A 16440-nucleotide genomic window follows, 5' to 3' on the forward strand; every position below is an offset into this window, starting at 1 on the left:
TTTTTGCATGAGCTCTTAATATTTCTTTTTTCTTTGGTCTTTTCTTTGAATTTTTATAATTTCAGGTTTTTAAATTTAAATTATATGGAAAGTAACATAGTTAACTGGTAAATATAAAGCCTAAGAATAAGGGCATCAAATATTACCAAACATATGTATTATGCTCATTAATCAGGTAGGTGCAATATTTATTCACATTATATTCACATATAATGTGTTTAATGTATATAATCATTTTTATGATAAACCTTTGCTACAGGAATTTCTTTTCTCCAAGACTAATAATTTAAGTAATGTCTTCGACCTTTGAGACTTTTCATAGTATTTGGAATAAAAAAACAATATATTTAAATATTAAAAAAATGGTTTGGGTTCTAATCATTAAATTTTCTAATTTTTTTTCAAAATTTACATATATTTGAGTCATAATCAATCATCTCTTGCTTTTTTTGTAGTAATTGGCACCTTGTTAACCATAGTCCAACTGTCCAAATCTTATCCCCCTGCTGTTAGTAAAGATCTGCTGTGGAATTGTTCTTATCAAATTGATTCTATGCCCAAATGAAAAATAAATTCTTAATCCCTCTTTCACCTTAAAAAATGCTAAGTCTAAAATTAAAAAACAAATTAACATATGTATATTCAACTTATTTGAGGGATTTTCTTTTTGATACTGACATGCTACACCATTTTTAATGTCAAAAAAAAACTCTCAATTTCTTTCATAGACATTTAGGAATGCCAAAGAACATTCCTTTTTAATGTTTGACAGGCCTGATTCCCCCAGGCCATCTATTTCTCAGCACTAGGACCACAGAAGCTAATACAATTGTTTTCTTTCCTGCTTTTGGAGTCAGTGCTCAGCAAGCAGGAAGTATACACACTCATTCGTCTTTTCCCTTGTTAACCAACTGCCTACTATTCAGTAAAATCACAGAAATGATAAATTAATTTTAACTGTGCACACTGAAATGTTTGTGACTCCAGCTAGTGTCTTTGTATTTGCACTTGCAAACTCATTTTTTCCCTGATCTCAGAAAGGAGTGTTGGTCTTCTATTTGGTTTTTACTTTTAGTGTTTTCTATTGAGGCAGAGAGAAAACAACGAACAGCAGCTTAGCTTTCCTGTATTTGTCTAGTGATGGAAAAAATAATACAGATCCTTACACAGTATTTCCTGTTGATGACACACAGCTCTTGTTCAGAGGGAACGGGTTCATAGAATGGAATAATAAGATAAAGAAGAAAGAAGAGCAGGAGATAAAGGAGTTAACAACACCCCAAGACTTAAATAGTGTCAATGATCTGAAAAACTGAGAAATACTTTTAGGCTTGTTGGGATCAAAATCCTCTCTAGTAGTTCCCTGTTCTTTTTTCTCCTAAAACGCATTTACTATTTTTGTATTCCTGATGTTTCTATGACCTTATGACATCAAGTTTATGGATTCAATTTTAAATTGTTATCAAAAAGATGGTGACTGCAGCCATAAAATTAAAAGTAACTTACTCCTTGGAAGAAAAGTTATGACCAACCTAGACAGCATATTAAAAAACAGAGACATTACTTTGCCAACAAAGGTCCGTCTAGTCAAGGCTGTTTTTCCAGTACTCATGTATGGAGGTGAGAGTTGGACTATAAAGAAAGCTGAACACCGAAGAACTGATGCTTTTGAACTGTGGTGTTGGAGAAGTCCCTTGGACTGCAAGATCCAACTAGTCCATCCTAAAGCAAATCAGTCCTGAATATTCATTGGAAGGACTGATGTTGAAGCTGAAACTCCAATACTGTGGCCACCTGATGTGAAAAGCCAACTCATTTGAAAAGACCCTGATGCTGGGAAAAATTGAAGGCAGGAGGAGAAGGGGACGACAGAGGATGAGATGGTTGGAAGGCATCACCGACTCATTGGACAGGAGTCTGAGTAAATTCCAGGAGTTGGTGATGGACAGGGAGACCTGGCATGCTGTAGTGCACGGGGTCGCAAAGAGTCAGACATGATTGAGCAACTGAACTGAAAATATACACCAGAATGGGGAAAACATTATTTTTTAGGATAAGATAATTATGTTTTATTTAAAATAGACCCCAACTTCTCTGGTGTCCAGTGGTTAAGAATCTGCCTGCCAATGAAGGGAATCTAAGCTCGCTCCCCAGTCCAGGAAGGTCCCATATGCCACAGAGCAACTAGGCCTGTGTGCTGCAAGTACTGAGCCAGTGCTCTAGAGCCTGGAAGCTGCAGCTACTGAGTCTTTGTGCCCCAAATTTTGAGCCTGCACACTTAGAGTCCACACTCAGCAACAAAAGAAGCCACCACAATGAGAAGTCCACACATCACAATGAAGAGTGGTCCCTGCTTACCACAACAAAGAGTAGTCCCTGCTGGCACAAGTAGAGAAAGCCTGTGCACAGCAAAAAGACCCAGTGCAGCTAAAAAATAAAAAAAAAAAAATAGAACCCAAAATATATCTATGACAAAAATTTAATTATATGAAAAGATGTAGAAAATGCTTTTCCAGCCAATCTTTTATTATTATGATAACTTTGGTATCTAATAGACATACACCACATGTTAGCAGATTGCTAATTTGTTGAATTGGAATAGAATTATATGGTAGGAAGAAATAAGTTTATACAGGACATTTTACTCATTGCTACTTGAGATCTCATTCAATGGTGAAATTCAAACATGATATATCATTTTTCATTATAAACTTTACCTATGTAGTATCTTACAATAAAGTATAAAATAGTATATATCCTTCTTGATTTCATTGTGCTAAGAAGTTTCAACTTTGTGGAACTGATTTATAAATAATGTATAAAATGAAAAACATGTGCCCATGTTTCAGGAGTGCTAAAGTAATATTGGTCTACTGCCCATATTTTTATAACACATAATATTACATGTTCTATAATGAGAAATGCAGATACAACAAAATTCATAAACTCAATGGATTTTGAAACTGAAATAAAAATGTTAAAAATGCTTAAAATACAATTTTATTGTATTCAATACAAATTCCTCAAGGATATACAACCTTGGTTTCTTTATTATAATTAGGAAAAGATAACCTGGACAAATAATGAGTTTTACTGACTTTATCAGGTCCAGTTTCAAACCCAAACTTACACAGAGTCATAGTAAAGAATACTTGCTGAGAGATCATTCTGTGTTATACTATACTAAAGGTAATTTGCTTCTTATGCAGCATTTCTCAATACTGGAATCTTCAAAGCCTTGTTATTTATAGTGAATTATGTTAGGACAAAGGGCTAATATAATCAAACAAATATTTCACTTGTTGATGTTATACAAAGTAGTTCCAAAAAAAGATCAAAATATGTTCCTATCTTTAAAGCAGTTTATTATTTCCAGGTAGAAAAAGTAGTTTTTGCATGGAGATATCTGGAAGCATCATTTGGGGCAGAAGTATAATGTCAGCAAAAGTATAGAGATGGGAAATGTAATGACAGGTTTTGATGTAGGTTGTGGCTCAATCCACAATGTGTTCATTGGTGTAGTTGCAGAGGAGCCTTGAAAGGGTTTCTAAAGGACGGTTATAGAACTCCTCGGCATGCTGCAGAATCTGAAATGTGTTCTTCAAATAGCCGGAGCCATTAGAACTTTCAAAGCAAGGAAATGGCATGACAAGACTTGAAAGATTTGAAAGATTACTGAAAGATTATTCCATCAGAAAGATTGATACATGGGAGAATACAGAGAGATAAAGCAATCTGGAGATGTTACTCTAGTGAAAGATGCCCTAAACTAGTGCTGGGTAAATAAAATTTGGAAGACTAGTTTGAAAATGAGAGGGCATATTTGTCGAGAGAAGTTCCTATGCTTGAAGCCTTTCCCAGTCTACCCAAGTAGAACTGTCTCCTCCTCATTTTAATGCCACTGAATCTTTTACACACAGCACAGGAAAGGGAAAACAATGTTATTTACAAAACATCTCTGACTTTTCACAGATGTGCATTTTATTTTTTTCAAAAATTTGGCAATGCCTCAAATCATTTTTAATTGACTTCTTGCTGCTATGTGTTTCTTGGTTTCAGTTAATATGTAAAGGGAATAAGAAAAAGATCAATTTAATAGACTTAAACTGAGGAAGGGCAAAAAGAAAAAATGTTTTATTAAATATATAAAATGTTCAAAATATTAGGCATAAATTAAAGCAAAAACAAGATACTCTTCATCTATTCCACCGGGTATAGATTGAGAAGTTTGGTATACACTGTACTGCTACAATATGGAGAGGCAGACATTCTAATACATTGTTGGTGGGAGTACTAATTGGAAACATCCCTGTGGAAGGCAATTTGGCAGTAAAACCGATATTCTAAATGCATGTTCTCACTGACCCAGCAACTCTACTTCTAGATCTACCCACACTTGTATAAAAATGCATATATAAGAATTTTCGTTTCATATTCATTCATACTTGCTTATAAAATAAGTTGACGAAGAATTTCAAGTCAATAATTATTTATATAAACTATGATATATCTTTATTATGGAGTAGTTTAAAGTGTTCAAAAATTGTATACCTTTTTGAATTGTAATGCACACAACCAAAATTATTTTAAGAAAAAAAAAAGACATACTGTAACAGCTTCATAAAGGATGTAGATACAAAGTCCTGTTAAGGATGGCTACTTTCTAGAGGAGCTAGAAGACATTTCAGGGCTTTGATTATATTCTTTTTATACTGTTCATTGTCGATTCAAGGATGTTAGGGAAAAAAAGATGACAACAGTATTCATTCTCTACATTGAGTTGTGAGAGCTGCTTTATTCTGCAGTGGCCAGGTTGATCACGCACCCAATGGAGCAAATCACTTGTACTCAAACATAAAGTATCTCAGGATCATATTTAAAATAATTGTCAGACAGCACTCCACTCTTTATCAATGAAGGGCTAGATAAAAATATAAGCACCTTTTTGTTACTGGAAAGTAATTCCTCTACAAAACAATGGTTTTCTAAATTAATTCTTAATATAATGTTTCTATTATTTTTACCTGGGGAAAAATTAATAAGATATATCTATTTTAATTTGCATTTTCCTTTTTCCTCTTGAGAAAACCTGAATTACCTTACTGTGTTTGAAATAAAAAGGATAAAAGAACCTAATTATAGAGTAATTTCTTCAAATAAAAAAGAAATTGATCTCAGATAGACCATTTATCTAAACACTGGCTAAAGGCAAACACTAACTAAATAAAGATTAACATTTGGAAAAAGTAGTTAACTTGAAAATAAATCAAGACAGTTGTCTTAACTTTTAAGCATCTATTAAAGTTGTAATATGCAGGAGACACCTGATCATGCAGAATATCTAAACAGGGAAAATAAGAATTAGAATGAGAACACTGAATAATTTCTTTATTCTAAATTAGTATTTATCAGAACAACTAGACAATATATTTTAACAGATGGCATTTGTATATTCAATCTTGGAAGATCAACCATACATTTATACCTAAAGCCTATTATCTTATAAGAAAACTACACGCAGAAAAAGATGAAAAGACACTTTCATTTCAGGTGAAATATCAGCTCCAGGCATTTTGAAAAGTATCTCAAGATATGAATACTTACTTAATCACATCCTTATTGAACAGTGTAAAACTGCTTTCTATCAGCTCCCTCTCCTGTCTGCTTTGCAGCTTTCTCCGCCTTTCATTTTCCCTCTCTCGCCAGTATCTCCAGACACAGTATAGCTTGACCATACCTTTTTGAAAGACACTATTTTTTATATTAATTTCTTCCATTTTGTAAATAATGTGTCAAATCTTCTGCAATAACAAAATGATCTGTATATACTGGAGGAAGTAGTTGGATTAGTTGTACACATACAAAACATATACATATTTAAAGTAGCACACTGATCGTAAATATGCTGATAATAACTTCTTGTCATAGCAGCCAAGCCAATAAAAGCAATATACCAAATATTACTTTATAAAAATACACCTGTAAAATGTTTGCAAAATGAAATCTTTTTATTTTTACTATTAAATGACAATTCACAGTTTAAAAGATACACATACATATTTGCTTTAATGAATTAGCAGTAAATTATCATTTAATGATTACAGCATAAGCCACTCTCATAATTTTTTTAATTAACAAGAATGTAATAAAATTTGAAGGAACTTATTTTCAAATGAATATACTTTATACCATTTTATGTCACATGAGATTCAAAAACAATATTTGAAACATCTCCCCCTCCTACCAAAATAGATCCTATGTTCTAAATAATTTTGTAAAGGGACATTAAAGACTTATTTTTTGACAACAACTACGTTTTTAAGCAAATAAAAAGACAATTAAGAACAAAATCATCTCTTTAAATATGTCCAAGTTAAATTAAGAAAATGAAAAGAAAGCACCTATGAGCAAATTTACAAGGCTGTGCCTACAAATTAAGTGGTTTTCCTCATATTTGGAAAACTAGAATGATTGTACCCATGTATATTTGTACAAAATTCAAATGATTTTTCTGCCTTTAAATATTTCTTGAACCTAAGCATAAAATGAGATTTTTATAAGCAACTAGACCTATAGATGTGAAGAATATGATTTTGCCTTCTGAATCTACAGTCTCATTGCCTTCCTTCCTTAAAAAGAAAAAAAAAAAAGAAAGAAAAGTTGTTAGTAGTTAACATCATCCTTCAACAGGAAAAGAACTGAAAGCTCAGAAAGGTTATTGTTTTGTTCAGGGAAACCAACACAAGCTGCTGAGCCAGGACCAAGCATGGGTGTAACAAGTCCATATTCTTTCCATGGCCTCCCCATATGCCAGGAATATGATCCCTTTTCATATTATCTCTATTTGGTGGACTCTATCCTAAACTCAGCTGTCCACAACTACAGTTCTGTTTCAATTTTCCTCTTCATCAAAACTTCACATCATACACAGCCTCTGAATCACAGGTGATCAAAACTTGAAGAGAAAAAGTTCTTTTCTTTCATTGATTTTAACTTTTTTGCTTGAGAAAGTAAATATTAATAAACTGAGGAAGTGACCTGACCAACTAACAACAAGCTGAAAAACTGGGGCTGAACTTCGTCTTAAATACCACCTAATCTTAAAATGAACTGTTTACATCTTGCTTTTGAAAAAAATTCCAATTCTGCAATTGTCTCCTGGAATCCTTTACATTTCCTCATTTGGCATATATTAACATTTTGCATTACAAAGAGTTGCCTTCACATTAGGTAATCTTTCTGCTGCTGCTGCTGCTGCTAAATCGCTTCAGTCGCTTCAGTCGTGTCCGACTCTGTGCAACCCCAGAGACGGCAGCCAACCAGGCCCCCCGTCCCTGGGATTCTCCAGGCAAGAACACTGGAGTGGGTTGCCATTTCCTACTTCCTTCTAAATATCCACATCATTTCTGCCTCTCTTCTCACCAACTGAAAAAGACATTGACAATCCCTAACTGAAACTTCCTTCAAGTCCCAGTGTTTCTTGTTTTACCTGGGAAGTCAGTTAAATCCATCCCCACAATGACAATTTCTGTTCCTCCAAGGTAGTGAGAAATGTGTGAGCAATAGCTCAAAATTATGTTTACTTGTACATTTTCTTAAGTTTCTTACTGTGTTCTGACTGATTATTTTCCATGTCTCCACTGTCAGGGATCAAAACTTTCACTTCCTTCAGATCTCCAAAAGTAGTGGTACTATAAATACCAATTTTTTTAAGAAATGTCTACTGAAGTAAATTATTCAAATGAAAAAGAAGACACACAGAATAATCTTTTAAGGATTTTGGTCTACACATGTCAGTATCACTGTCCACAGGTAAAACAGCATTGTGCCTCACACAAGGACAGAATATTTTGGTAGACAGATAATTTACAGCTTATATGTTAGAAGGGACTGATGTAAAATCAAAATTTCTTCCCAGGTTTATGCTTTTGATGTTTCTAACGTCATTTTTTTGTCACTGAAAAGTCAATCTTTTTCTTTTATATTATCACAACTGCATGACATTTTACTATTCTGATGTTGCACATAAATAAAGGTTAAGTTACTTTTCTAAAATTACACAGCTAATAAATCATAGAGCCAAGACTGAATCCTAAAATTCAAACACCAAACCCCCTAATGCATACTGCCTCTTTATATTAGATATAGTACTATAATTATCAAAATAACATTTACCACCTGCTTCTGTTACTACTATTACTACTACTATATAGTAGGGACTGTGTAAGCAAAGCCTCACAGCCTCACGGTTAATCCACCCCTGCAAAATGACTATTGCCAACACCAGTACCATAAATATTCCATACTTAATAACTGAAGGAAATCAAGCTTATTTATAACATAAAAGAACTGCATTTTTTTCACAGCATCTAAGCCACATTCACCACAAATCCGTCTATGTCATTAGAGACTAGACGGTTTTAAGATACTAAAGTTAGCACTATAATGAGATGTAGAAAAATACAACATTCATTTAAAGTGGTTAGGTGAATCTTGAAACCAAAGGTACTTCAGAACAACTTAGGCACTAGGAAGTAAACACAGCAGTTAGAGAACCAATGCTAGCATGAAACACTGTATGCCAGAAAGTCGCAGTAGGAGTAAACAGCCATCTCCAAAAGGAGAAATACTGAAAATTTGTATCTCGGCTGTATATAACTCTTAAATGCACATTTCACACTGAATTGTATTCACCCTACGTGCTTATTTCCTCCACCAGCCCATGAGCTACTTATTTCCCTTTACATTCTTACTTGACAACAACTGCCCACCAGGGACCATTTGAGTGAGGAAATAATGTAAAAATTAATTTGAATGTGAAAAGAACTACTTTTATTTAATTTTACTCACTGAAGTGTAAACCACCAAGACCACATTAAGGAATGAAAAACAAACATACGTAGTCATAAGTTTTCAAACATACTTATAATAGTAAATTTTCATAAAATCAATTCTGGATCATTTAACTTAAATCTCAATATTACACATTAAGGTTGCTGTTCTCCGAAAATTTCACAGTTAAGTTGTAGGTGAGTAAATAAAGAAAGTAAAAAGTCAAAGAATATTAAGGATCATTTATACTTTGAAGTTTGAGAATATATTTTATATTTTCTACTAGAGTTATTTGCAATGTTTGGTTGTATGCATAGAGTAGAACAAATCTCAGATCAGCCATCAATCATTTCAACCAATCTTTTACCTCATCGTTGTACATGTATTTTATTGCCTTCAAATACTCAGTATTTAAAGAAAAAGAGAGTCTTAAATATGAAGTCACCCCACATGGACACACAAAACAATTACTGTCTTAATTAGACAAACAAACGTTTGAGAGAAGACATCTGTAAAACTATTATTATAGCAGGAACCCAGCAATATATAACTGCCTTTCCACTGAGTTGCACTGTGCCAATTTTACAGTTTAGCATGTTCAGCTCTACAGAAGAAAAATTTTAGCATATATTCATTCTAAAATAATTTACATCATGTTTTTAAAATTAAGCACAGAGGAACTTTGATTCAGAAACAATGATAACTAAATACTATTATAGGCTCAAAATTGCTCTGTTTAATTCCTTTATTACTGTAACAGTAAAACTAGAATTTATATAAAAGTTGATATTTGAATTGAAAATTACTGCCTATTTCTAAAAAAACTTTTATTTCACTTTCTGTTTTGCATTTTATTAAATGCTAAAATTGTTACTGTCCTAAGGGAGCCCATAATTTAAATTTTATCCAAACTTGTCAAGTCACAGGAATATTCTCTCCTCACATTTTTCATTGATTTTCTATTTCATTTAGTGTATCTCTAAACATGAATTACTGAAGAAAACAATTGCCAATACAGAGAAAAATATTAACAAAAGAAATGGAAAATTCTTTCTAAATATACTGCAGAAAAAAACAACTACAATTATTTTCCTCCTTGGGTTCCCAGGTTTCTTAACTCAAACTGTCAAAAATCTTCTCCCATTTGATTCAGCTGTTGAGTGCACACTAAGTTCATTGCGAAAAAGTTCACAGCTAGCAATTTAATTGTCTAGACATTCAGCCTTTGGTTAAAAGAATATGGGCATAGCTATCTTCTCTGAGTTAATATAACTGGATTTTTAATTTTCTAGTCTTAAAAACTGTAAAACATTAGTTTTACAGATAATCAATGGCAAAAGAATATTACATATATCTTAGTTTTGATTTGAGTAGAAATCAAAATAAGATTTTCACAGCAAAAAAACAAAGGTATAAACTATAAAAATCTTTGATTTATTTATTAAAGAGACCTCCCATTTTTGCATCAAATGTAATGCTAAACATATAACTTCATCTCTTTACTCTTTATGTTAAATAAAATACTAGCTCTTTAAGACTCCTCCCAAGACTTTCATTGTTGTTCTTCAGTTGCTAAGTCATATTCAACTCTTTGTGACCCCATGGACTTCTGCTGCTGCTAAGTCACTTCCACAACATGATTCCCTGTCCTTCCCTGTCTCCCAGAGTTTGCTCAAATTCATGTCCAATGAGTTGGTGATACTATCAAATCATCTCATCCTCTGCCTCCCCCTTGTCCTTTTGCCTTCAATCTTTCCCCGTATCAGGATCTTTTCCAATGAGTTGGCTCTTCACATCAGGTAGACAAAGAATCAACACTAAGTGGTATTATTTTGTCACCTTTTTCTAAATGTTCTCATTATTCATCATTGATAACTCATGAGATGTGTGCTTATATTTAATGAGATGCTTATTTTAGCCTTAAGAACTCTCCATCAGTAGCTCCACACACTGCTATTTGAATAATGGCACTGAAACAGGAAGAGTGTCAGATTATGAAGTATAAGTATCAATTCTATTACAAAAGAGGTAACTTATAAATTTACCATTATATATACTCAAAACTGGCAAAATTAATCATCACTAACATAGTTTTATTAATTTTTGAACATAAGAGACTAGATTAACCTTGTTTATATCTTTTAGAAAAGAATATAAAGAGATAAGTTTAAGACAAAGCCAAAATCTAATTAAGATTAAATATGACATTTTTCTAAGGTTTCAGAAATATTGGGGAGGGGCACTTAACATTATTTAGATGCCCAGGAAACAATTTTACATTTAATGATTATAAATGCCAATTAAATAAAAATGTATTTCTAGAAAACTATAATTCCTTTTTACATTTACACTCCAATCTGTATTTTCCAATAGTCATCTTAATCACCAGGAATTTCTTATTATTCTCAAAGTATAAGAGTAACTTATCAAATATTGTATTATTTAAAAGTCAGTTCTTATATAAAGAGAAATTAAATCGGAAACCTAGTAAGTTTAAAATTAAACTCTTTGTTACCTTTGGTTTAGTTTCAGAAAATTTTGTTCTTTAATATTTATAAATATGAAATTAAATATCTGAGAAAATAAAGATGAAACCTCATATACTCAAAAGTAAATTTTTCAACAAATAAATGTACTGTTTCTCTGCTACTTACCGACTAAACACAAACTACTGCAACTAGTGAAATATCTGTGAAAACACATTAAAAATGTGTTTTTGACTCTAGACATTATAACTATAATTACCACATTATGAAATCTCTCTCAATAAGAAGCCCTTAAATTTTTTAGCCTCATGATGAATATTTCTGCCAATATTATGAGTATCAAGAGAAAGAGACTTTCAATCTACCTTTTATCACCTAAGTGATCAGCAGAATTTCTCTTCCTGAACTCCATATGCTATAGTTACTTTACTGGATCATAACAGAAAATGAGATGATCTCCTTTTTGAGCATTTAACAGCTATAAGGATGATAAGGAGCAAGCAGATTCTTATTCCCCATCATAAAATGTTTATTCATATAATTACACTTTCCCAGTCAATAGTCACAAACAAGAGTTTTTGATTACTCAGATGAATGAAATACTTTCTAGTTCTTCCTTGCCTGATGTATAGTGTCTTAAATTTTGGATAACCCTCAAATTAGTCATTTTAACCATAGGCAGGTTCATATTTCAGTAAAGACACAAACTGTAAAGGTATGCCTGTGGGACATATACATTAGTACAATATGTTAATATGTTGTTTTCTTTCAAGATTTTAACTTTTTTGGTCTATACAAGTGAGTATAAGAAATATTTGAAACTATAAGTGGAATAAGAGAAAATGTGCAAGTGCTACTAAGATCTTTAAGAGAAGTCCACTTGTTAAAAAGTGGTATCCAAAGGGAAGCAAGTTAATCAGTGACCACTGAGAAGACCAGAATAAAAATCAGTTTTGTACCTGTGTTGTCAAATCCATCCAATACAACATTTTTGGAACTATTTAGAAATGACAGTGATCACAAGAAACTCCAGGTCAAGAAATACATGGTAAAACAACATGACTATACTTTCTAAAGTTGCTCATACCATACTGTTTTATATTAGATTAAGAAATGGTTGATTCATTGATTTTTTTCTGTTACCCAAAAAGAACAGAATTTTGATTATTTTTCAGAATTACCTTAAGGCCTATTTCTAGAGTTCCATTTCCCTGTACTAAAGAAGAGAAGAGCTTCCATTTTTTGAGCAGCTCCAGTATTCTTGTCTGGGAAATCCCATGCACAGAGGAACATGGCAGACTACATACAGCTCATGGGGTCGCAAAGTGTCGGACATGACTGAGCAACTAACATTTTCAGTTTCAGTAAGTCTTATGAGCTGATGATTCCACTGAAACATTTAAAGTTAAGAAGTCTGTAAGTCAAAAATACAATATGCAATACTCTGGAATATGAAATTAAAGACTGTTTCACTTAAGAGGTTGATAAGGATGAAAATGTTCAACATTTACTACATACACAGATTTATAATAAGTAAAAATCAAATGAAGTTAAATATATTTTCTTAAATCAAGTTCATAGGATATAATTTTAATTTAACCACCAACTGATTAATAAAAGTTTAATATCCTTCTAAAAAGCAAATATATAATAAAGCCATTTAAAAATTCCTCATATCTACATCAGAGCAATACTACCAAATTTGTTTTATTCCTTTTCATGAAAATAATTAACTTAAAAAACTGTAAAAATATCTAAGAGGAATATTAACTGATAGCATTCCATTTTTCAGAACCTTTCTAACATTATACTTTGAATATTAAAAAATATAAAACAAATTACTTGAAAGGGTCTGAGTAGAGATATGAGACATCGTTAATGATAGTCATTAACCCTAAATCTTAAGTGTTACAGAGTTTTTGTATACTTCATTACTTTTTAAAATGCTCCAGTCTCTGATGTAGAGTTATTGATCACAAATGCTCAGAAAACAGACCTTGCAAAGATCCCACCGCTTTGAGCTTCCGACCAGCCTCTTTCCTGCTATAAAGTGCTAAGAAGTTTATGCAGCATATAAGCACAATCTTATAACACTTATCTAAAATATCTTGTCAGAAATAAACCTCTCCAACTTTATGTTTGTATCTTCAGAAATAAATAGATGAATAAATCTGAAGTCTTAAAGTTGGAATTTTGAGATATCAAATAATATAAATATACAAGTCTACTTAAATTAAGACAAATACATTTCCAACCTCTTAGTTAAAAAACTGTTTTAACCATATTTAAAAAGAGAGGCAATTCAAGGACTACAGGTAAGCAAAATAGGTGTTCAAGGATGAAATTGGCATCTCACTATATTTTAAGTATCTTAATCTCATCAAATTTCTAAATTAGTTTTTAATGGTTACAGGACAGTAAGTTCCTCTGTAAAACTTCGTCTTAACCAGAGGAACTTAAATATAGTTAAAACAACTTTAATCTAGAACAGTCATCCAGACAAGTTTTCATCCTTTTTTTTTTTTTTTTTTTTTAATTCCATTCCATAAAAGTATACCTTTCTGTTGGAGCTAAAAGACAAACTCCCAAAATGACTTGACTAGCACCACATGCTCTTACTTTCTCCATCTGGAGAGCCCTCTACCCTTTACTGACACCCTCTGGTCCTGATCACTAAGTCAGTTTTGATATTAAACCACACTCCAACCTCTTCCCAGGTGGTGAACATTTCCTAAACTGTTAAATAAAAAAGATATATAAAGAATTATATATTAACCAGACCTGGTTCATTTTTAATAGTGTCACTTAACTGGACACATAAGATTAAACATTTCCAAGAAACTAGTTTTAATTATTTTTCAAATAAACATAGCATATGTCTACATTCAAGGTGTGATTTTAGATTATCTTCCTAACTAACCAAAGATTTCAGACCACCTAATATTTGAAGTATTACTCACTTTGGGAAACACTAAGGTATTTTAGGAATTCATTTGAAAAATCACACAACTGTCGCTTCTCAGATCTATTTTCAAATGCATCCTCCTATGCTTGTGCCTCACAATTTACAAGCAAAATCTGGCATTCAGCTAATCTATTGGGGTAATGTTCTTTTTTCTAAACTTTGAGAACTCAAACTATCTATGCAGCTGTGTATGGAATCAAAGAGAACTTAAAAATGAATTGCTTTTCCTCCTCATTTTTTAGTTTTCAGATATTTTAAATAAGAACAATTTAAAAATGCCACCAATCCTTGCACAAAACATTGGCACTTATATTGTAACAAACATTTTATTGATTTTCTATTTTCAAATACACTTTAATACCATCTCACCACACTCCAGTTACTTTTCAAATTCTATTTTTTATATCTCATTTCCTTTTTGTAACTGAATTTTGGACTTTGTTTTCTTCACTAACCTAGATGGTCTTAGTAACACCTTTTACTTTTTATTCATTTGTTTCATGTGATGTATTGTTACATAGTCATATTGTTTTTTCCACTTGAATCAAAGGAACATATACCTGTCAAGTATAAGATTCAATATACTACTCCACAGAAAACTTATAATAATCTGAACACGAAGTACAAAAATATGCAAAGAAACATTTGTGAGTGGCTTAAAATGCATTACAGGCACTTTGAAAAAAAATAATGACCTAATCATTACTAATTCTTTTATGTTTAGGGTCACAATATTAATCATGATGAACTCTTAAAGCTTGCTGATAGTCCTAAGTTATTTCTGCAGTCTTGTTATAGTTCAACAGTACACAAAAATACCTCTATTGATTTTAAAATTTGACCCACTATTGTGTGCAGTTCTCAATGCTAGTATTCTAATGAACATCTATTTCTTTCATCATATTTCCAGTGAAAATAGAGAATCAAAATAGAAGAATGCCATCTTTAAATGACTTCATCTTTTAAATTAACAGAAAAGCAGACGAACTGAACACAGGTTGAGGCAATTCACAAACAGTTAAAAGGTTTTTTTTTTCTTCCAAACCTGTGCTTTAATTACCACATTGATTATAGTTTTCATGACAAAGGTTATGAAATTTAAAAATAAAATAATTCTCATTTAGTGAATACTTTTATTTTCAAAATAAGGTTTATTAAAAAACTGAAAATTTTTGAGGTTGTCAGTGTTATTCTTAATTTACTGTATACTATGTTCATATATATGCAAATTAATGTTCTCTCCAATTTTTTCAATAAAAAAACTCGGGAGTTTTGAGTATATGTCTGAGAGTATTTTTATATTCATTAAAAAAAAAACTATCACCTTCCTACACAACACTGAGAAAATACCTTAGCATAATGCAAGATACTTGTTTGTTCGGTCTCTTGAACTTTGTAGAACTCCACTTATAGAGCATCTCTACTGAATTTTAACAAGTTATCGCACTGCCAGATGTCCAGTGATCTAGGCTCTATTCTCACAAACACACTGCTAAGTCAGAAGACACACATTCAGTACCTGAGAACGACAGCCTATTTTCTGAACATTTAGTTTCTCTTGCAGATAATTTCCTACCCTCTCCTGACATCTGTCACCTTCCAGTTCAGTTGTAGGAACTGTTTACTCGCATTCTGAATGACATTACGAGGTACACAAATACATTATGCTTAGCGTTGCCTCAACTTTTCTGACCTACAATCCCAGCAGAGAAAAAGAGCACGTTTGATTTCAAAGAAGAAGAAGGTTGGGGGGCGGGCGGGGGGAAAAGCAGCTTTGTGTGACAGTTTAAAAATTCTGGCAACACGGCAAGAAAGGATGGCTTTGCAGAAGCGAGCGTGTCACAAACTGTCAGCGCCTGGGAAGCCAAGTGCACAATCGCAGACAGCAGTCACCGGCGAAGGAATGTCAGCCACTTACCAAGGAGACGCCAGGCTTCCCCGTCCTTCCTCCGCGCCTCTCAATTCCCGTCTACCATCCTCCTGCCCGTCGGCACAGTTCAGACAAGAGCCCAGGCTCAGGTGCACCCCAGCCTGTGGCAGGAGACCAACTGCGGAGTTTCGAGTCCTTCACAGAGAATCCTCCAGCTCGCCCGGCCGCTCCCTGAGGAGGGGACGCAGGTAACGCATCCTTCCCGCGCAGCGCTCCCAGGGCACTTC

General features: G+C 32.8%; 1 long non-coding RNA gene across 1 annotated transcript in view; it reads right to left on the reverse strand.

Annotated features, from left to right (window-relative positions):
• LOC104996403 overlaps nt 1-16434 on the reverse strand; it is a 738430-nt gene extending 721996 nt beyond the window's left edge. Inside the window, exon 1 of the long non-coding RNA XR_826183.1 lies at nt 16202-16434. This is a non-coding gene — a long non-coding RNA (uncharacterized LOC104996403). The remainder of the gene's footprint in view (nt 1-16201) is intronic.
• Between the last annotated feature and the right edge of the window lie 6 nt (nt 16435-16440).

Source organism: Bison bison, unplaced genomic scaffold, assembly GCF_000754665.1.
Source record: "Bison bison bison isolate TAMUID 2011002044 unplaced genomic scaffold, Bison_UMD1.0 scf7180017864292, whole genome shotgun sequence".
Lineage (NCBI taxonomy): Eukaryota > Metazoa > Chordata > Mammalia > Artiodactyla > Bovidae > Bison > Bison bison.